This window comes from Aethalodelphis obliquidens, unplaced genomic scaffold, assembly GCF_003676395.1.
Source record: "Aethalodelphis obliquidens isolate GAN/ISIS:26980383/991018 unplaced genomic scaffold, ASM367639v1 scaffold21, whole genome shotgun sequence".
Classification (NCBI taxonomy): domain Eukaryota; kingdom Metazoa; phylum Chordata; class Mammalia; order Artiodactyla; family Delphinidae; genus Aethalodelphis; species Aethalodelphis obliquidens.
Window position 1 is genome coordinate 23,180,504 of NW_020837965.1, and position 7,328 is coordinate 23,187,831.

The 7,328-nt window shown below is 38.6% G+C and overlaps 1 protein-coding gene across 2 annotated transcripts in view; it reads right to left on the minus strand.

Moving 5' to 3' along the window:
* Nucleotides 1–7,328, minus strand: part of SETD3 (SET domain containing 3, actin N3(tau)-histidine methyltransferase) — a 70,071-nt gene that overhangs the window by 61,276 nt on the left and 1,467 nt on the right. The window lies entirely within an intron of this gene.

Here is a 7,328-nt window from a genome sequence, read left to right on the forward strand (position 1 = left end):
CCTCAGCCCCTCGGCCCCATGCCATCCTCTGATCCACACGCTCCCTCTTCTCTGCGGCCTACGTGCCTTCAGCCCTTGGTGACGGTGTCTGAGTCTTGACTCAAACCCCAGCTCACCGACGGCCCCCTCCCCACTCCACACCCTGCAGAGCTCAGCCCTGGAGCCCCCACGGCCTCACGCGCTGTAGCTGACATCATTTATGTGCCTACCTCACCCACTGGTGTGGCTTTCTGTCTTGTGGCAGAAAAAACCCAAAGCTTCCATTTCTAGATTATCTGTAGGGTCTAGTATGGTGCCACGGACACAGCTGAGGGTCAAGTATTTGTTGAATGAAGGAAAATCTTATCTGAATTTACTAGTGTTACTTATGGGTAAGATTTATTTCCCATCACAATAGTAAGATTATACAGCAAGGAACCATTTTGATATATTCTCCCACCAGTGACAGAACAGTAGCCAAAATGAGACATTTACTTAATACTTAACTACTACTTCTAAGAACTAGGATGACTCTTAAAAGTCAAAACATAAATTTATACATATAAAATTCACATTTAAAAAATAGTTTCCTTTGGGAAACCGTAGTTTGTTGTTAGAAAAGCTTTAAGGTATTAAAGTTCATAAAAGAATCTCTCCAATAAACACAAACTGAATTTTTAAAGTGTTTTTGGTCTCTTAGAAAACAACCAAGCAGGAATAAGTCCATTTCCAATAGAAATGGAAGAGCTGCTACTCAAGCACAACTTCAAGCTCCAGGGGCACTTGTGACTGGGGGCACGAGCATCTGTACGGCTCTCTGCACTGGCCAGACACGTTCCCGCCACAGCCTGCAGAGGCCAGTGGTGACCACTGGCCTGGCAGGGTGCTCAGGCATGGCTATGACTTGGCCAAGAGCCCACAGCCAACAAGCAGCGGACCTACAGCTTCAACCTGAAACCCTGTGTTACATCCAGCACATTTGCAACTAAACAAGGTCTCCTACATCCACATGCCAGGACCACACCAGCTGCTGCAGAAGATGACCACAGCCAGATGAGGGACAGCCAGCCCTGCGGGCCACAAGGGTGAGGAGATGAGGACCCTGGACTCAGCCTGGATAACTCCTAAAATGTGCGGGCAAAGTAACCAAACAGAGAGGGCTAAGGAATAAAGTACAGGTAAAGAAGAAGGACTAGATGTTCAGATTCAGTCTGAGAAAGTGTTAGAATCCAGGCTGAGTGGTTTCCTAAACTCAACCCCCTTCTGCCTTGTTTAGCTAACAAAGATTTCCTCAACTTCACGGATTTAAAATAACTACCTACCCTGTTCATTTATGATTCAAAAACTTGTTACATACAATGAATAATTTTCATTGTGAGTTCAGCTGAATCCGGGGCTAGATTCCAAGTTTCAACAAATGAAAGAGCCAAATAGGTATCCTGAATATTCTTAGTGCTCTCAGTGGAAAAACAGTACCTATTAGTTTAATTCATCAATTTCCTACAAAGACCAAATATTTCTCTTCAATATTTATTTCAAATATGTATATTAGAAAAATACAAAGATGTGCTAAATTAGATATGTGTATGCACACACAAAGTTAAATGCCAAATTTTAGCCGAAGGTACAATGCTAAATGAAAGATTTTTTCCCCCAAAGTTTAGATCGAAAGCAGGTATAATTTCCAAATTCTTAATGAATTATCTGGGGAAAACAAATATACAGTAAAAAAGGACTTAAACAATACTTAAGACAAAAGAAAATAATATGCAGAAAAGCAATAGGATTGACAGGCAAAAGGATTCTACAGTAAACAATTACAGTGACAGTCCTTCAAAGGAAGGGGCATCTATAAAAAGAAACAGCAAGCTAAGAGTTCCACACATATCTACATTGCTTCACCATCAAGATATTTTAAAAATCTACAAAATCCTCAAAATCTGGCTCTTTATAACACCATAAACTATTTAGCAAGTCCATCAACAATCTCTCCACCTAAGAGATACAACAAACTTTAGAAAACAGTAAAATAGATGGCATATTCAATTATTATTTAAATTGCTGACTAATATGCAAGTGTCATCTGTAATCAACAACCACTTCTGACCAGTGAAGTGATTCTTTCACACATAATCTGCCTAAGTGAGGAGAAATAAGAACACAGTGCATTTAAGGAACTTGGCTGATGGCGTGGTGGGCGTGGTGAGGGGGATACTTAACCCATTTTTACAAAGTATACTTCACACCTACTGAACAGACCGAGATGGAATTCAGCTGTGTGGGGTTTTTTTTCTTTCCCCCAAAATTCTAAACGGAATGAATGTATATTTGCGATATTCTTGAGTTGCTTTCAACTAAATACAACTAGAATAAACATTTTTGATTATACTTATTTGGTAATTTGGTAAACCAGAAAACCTTAGCTCAAACCCAGCATCTGTTTCTCAATGTATGCTGCATCTTCCCAACTTTACAGCTGGTTTGACTAAGGGAGAGAATGGTCCTAGGGCTTCCTCCCACCTCAGGCTCCCAGCTGTAAACGGACTTGAAGGGAGTGTGAAGCCTGCCTAATCTTTTGGAGGAAGAAAAGAATCTCACTAAAATACTTCACAGGCCATTAGGATCAGATTACTACATACTGAATTAAATACACAGACTACAGGATGATGGCCTAGGAAAATGAAAGCACTCCCAAATTGAAAAGCATTTAACTGTGCTAAGCTCTCTCTCCTCCAAAAACTGATGAAGCATACATGGTCCTTGCGTTGGTACCATGTTAACTGAAATACTGGAAACACCTCTCTTTGCACAGTAGCAGGATCTAGTAACAGGGTCAAGCCTTACTAACTTATACAGGTTCAAGTGGCTAACTAGCACTCATCATTCCAATCTCTATCAAAGGAGACACTGATGTGTCACAGCTCAAAAGTACCAAGAAGTCAGGGCAAGCAGACAGGCGAGATGATGGAATTAATTTCAACTCAGTAGCTACATACATACCAAGATGAATGTAGACCTATAAGCTGCATGTAATTAAAATTTCAATCTTTATACAGAACAATCTGGGCTGTCATATATACATATATAGATAGATACGTAGATAGATACAGATATACACAAACTTGAGATTTAAACTTGCTCTCTACAATGTTTTTGCTATATTTCCACTAATACACATGATAATTTTAGAGACACTTAAACCATCTTTGATTGACTTTTCAATACATAATAGTCTTAGTTTTAAACTGCTATTGAATTAAGTTGTAAATACACTTAAAATGAGGCTCCTATTTAAAGGAAGTTGCAAAACAAACTCTTCATAAAGCAAAGAATCATTCAGTTATCATGAATAACCATTTCCTATTATAGCTTTCTAGAAGAAAAATGTTAAGGGTGAAAGAACAGCTAGCTATAATCTGTCAAGAAATTACTTTCAAACCACCCACATTCCTCCCATAAGGATTCTAGATTCTAGAATTGTGGAACATCAGGTTTGGAAGAGACCTCTGGGGCTATCTGTGTTAACCCTCAAGCCTGAACATCTTTAAAATAAAGATATCTAATATTATGTAGCAGGTATGGTTATCAAAGTGCTTTGCTCTCCACTGCCAAATTAACCCAAGGAGATGAGTCCCCAACTTACTGTGGTTCACGTTCAGATACTTCAACTTTAATACAGACGGTGCAAGCGCATACACATTCAGTAGAAACCTTGAATTTTTATCTTTTCCCAGGCTAGTGATATGCAGTGTGATACCCTCTGGTGATGCTGGGCAGTGGCGGCAAGCCTCAGCTCCCCGCCGGTTACACGGAGCATGAGCGTAAACAACGAACACACTTACAACCCTTCTGAACAGACAGCCATTCTGTTTTTCACTTTCGGTACAGTGTTCAAAAAATAACATGAGATATTCAGCACTTTATTACAAAACAGGCTTTGTGTTAGATGATTTTGCGCAACTGTAGGCAAATGAAGTGTTCTGAGCGCTTTTAAGGTCGGCTAGGCTAAGCTGTGATGTTTGGTACATTAGGTATGTTAAATGCATTTTCGACAATGGTATTTTCAACACGCTATCAGGATGTAACCCCATCATAACTCCAGGAAGATCGGTATAGCTAACACTGCCTTACTTTTCTACCAGCCAAGTGAATGAGTGAATTCATGCTTGCATTCAGTGCACATTTCTTGAGTATCTAATATGAAATGCAGGGATAAGTGAGACGTGGTCCCACAGTCTCGAGGATAAGGTGGTAACCAACTACACCCTTTGTTACGTAAACTGACCTTCAGCCAGATACATGTGCTACATTAAACAACTGAGTTTTGGAACCTAAATGCAAATTATTCATGCTGTCACGTTGTTTGTTTCTGGGCTGTTGAACCTGTGTGTGCCCTGGGGCAGGCCCCCAACATGACTGTCTTCATCATAACTGCATCATCAGGCATATTTCCTATATCAGGAACTGAGGTAAGCATTTTACACACTAGACAAAGAAAGATATTATGCCCACTTTACAGATAAGAAAGCTGAAGTTTAGTGAGGTTAATAAATTTATGCAGCATGACAGACAGCTAGTAGCACAGCCTCATCAGCACAGCTCGATGTCAAACGTCACTGATGCCCAATAGCATTTCATGGATTCAGTGCAAAACCAACCCCCTTAGAGAGGCTCTGAAGGTTCATTATCTCTGAAATTCTAAATAACAGTATTCCTTTGCAGTTGTAAAACATACCATGTAAAGCTTTTACCCCTTTGGCCTTTTAAAACTATAGAGTCATTATGCTGGCCTTGTCCAAATACAAAGGAGTGGCCTCAGCTTAAATTTGGGACATGAACAAAACTTCCAAATTTTATGATAAAGGCAACTTTCATGAGTATTTTTCAACACTAACCCTTACTTTCTCTTAACTGTGCTTAACAGAAAACTATTGATACTGAAGAGTCAGGCCTATTTTCTGAGATTGAAACCTTAAAGGTTTGGTCATAGAATTTTTAGGCCTTGTTATGTTCTAATGAACTGTATCGTAAACAAAGGGGAAAGTGAAATTCAGGATGGTAGATAGGTAATAAGGCTAAAATACTGCATACTTATTAAGAGTTCTATGTAGACACCTGCTTATCTAATTCTCTAGACAATTTTTTAGTCCTTCTAAAAAATAGTGAAAGCACTTTTTCCTGCCCTGTCCCTCTGCCCCCCGTCCCTCTGTACCCCCATTATTCAGCCTACACATGTAAGAAGTTAAAATTTTACTCTGGCTTGGTAATCAGTATCACTCAGCTCCCTTTCAAAATCTTAACTTCAGAGCTGGACTTGTCTTCCATTGCCAGTCAAGAGTGTTTGGACTTATCTTGATTATTAATTAACTTCTACTTGGAAAGGACTTGAATAAGAAAAAAATGTTCAAAGTCTTAACTTTGGTATTTGAATTTTATAATCATTTGGAATCATTTTTCTTCCATTCAAATATATTTCAGTTGAAAATTGTCAATAGCTGTGTTTGTACCTCTGGTTTTACGATCTGTTTACTTCTAAACCTAGAAGAAACTCCCAAATGGAAATGAAGTCTACACAGCTAATCTCTGGCTTGAGTTACTGAATGAATTTAACAACAAAAAGGATTCTATTCTGTTAATCAACTTTTTCCCCATAAGACTATTAAAATGACTTGAAAAAAAAAAAAACAAGTCTCAACTCCTTTGTAATAAAATATGTGTATTAATATTTTGTTAGAAATTTATTTTTACTTTGAGAATAAATATTATGTAAATTACATATGCAGATCAAACTATTTAACAATCTCCAATTTTATGAGTAGGAAAATGAGATGACATAAGGAAATCCAACGTACAGAAGTCAATTTTGTCAAGTAAGGTACACTTGTATATGCAACAAAAGTGAAAACCAGAAAAATTTAAAAGCCAAGGAATCCTTAATCTGACCCCCTTAATATGACTCAGAATGAACTGATATCCAAGATAAACACTTCTTCAACTGTAGCAAGAAAAAAAGGATGCACAGCAAATCAAAATATTCTCTCTGATAAATTAATGGGCCCAAATATAATTCTTGTTCATTGAGAAAACAAATTAACTGGCCACAAGCAAATTCCAAAGTACCATAAGAATAAAGATATATTCACTCTTCACTATTCTGTTAAAAGTGTTTAATGCCATAGTAATAAATGACTCCATTTCCTTTGTGCGGGAACAAAATCTAGGTCCCACTCCCAGGACTGAGGTACACGAAGAGAAAACACACTTGAAACTCTTCCTCCCTACTCCTCACAGAAGCCAGAGAAGACAAACCAGTTTCTAAAGATAAAAAAACCTCCCAGTGATAGATATTCATCAAACTACACCAAAAAAGATACAGTATTATTAGTTACATTTCTAAAAGCTACTGCAGATTAGTGATAAGAAAAAAGGAGACTATGTAATTCAAACATTTTGAGAGATTTGGAAAGCTTCAAACTAAACTGACATCTAGTAAAAAGAAAGAGAAACCCTGAGCCAGGAGGTAAGGTTTTCATTCATATTTTTACTAAAATTCCACGCGCCACAGAGTAGGTACCTGGTTCCCATTGAATTCAATGATTATCTGCTAAATATTTACTGCGAGCAGACTCCAGCGTACTGCAGATACTCTCCTCCAGCTGTCATCTCCTTTCCCATTCTCTTCTGGATCATGAGAGCGGCAAGTTTTAAGGAAACGGTTGTGACCAATTATCAGAGCTCTCAGAACAAAACAGTTTTCCAGGGGCTGAACTTTAGAATGGAAAACTATTTCGGTACAACCTTCACAGCTCTCTCAGTTTCCAGTGGCTTCTAAAGCAAAGGTTTAATCGTCACTGAAAACGGGGCCTAAGTGTTCAGCAAGTGTTACTTTCTTCCTGACAATCTTATTGCACTCCTATCAACAGAACTGAACAGAAACTTTCATTTCTACAGCACACGTAGACATAAATGTTTTAATCTGCGAGTCCAACACCATTCCTATCCCAGGGATCACTGGAGAAGAGACGAGACGCAGCAACCATTTTACTCGTTCAGACTAGAGTTTCATTTCAGACATTAAGTTACAACTTTGAATATATATAAGAGAGGGCAGACAGGAAGGGGTAGCAGAAGGAAAACACAGGCCGTTGGGGCCCAATAACAAGCTGTTCTGCGGCTCTCTGAGAACTTGGCTTTTCAAATTACTATCCTAGGCCCGAGAAAAACTCCTTAAAATGCTGGAACTTTTCCAAACTATCAATCACAGCAGCCCCAGCAACTAATGTGCTAAGATGAGACTGCATACATAGTAGACTCTGTATGGACACAATATATCATGGTTCAAGTAAGTC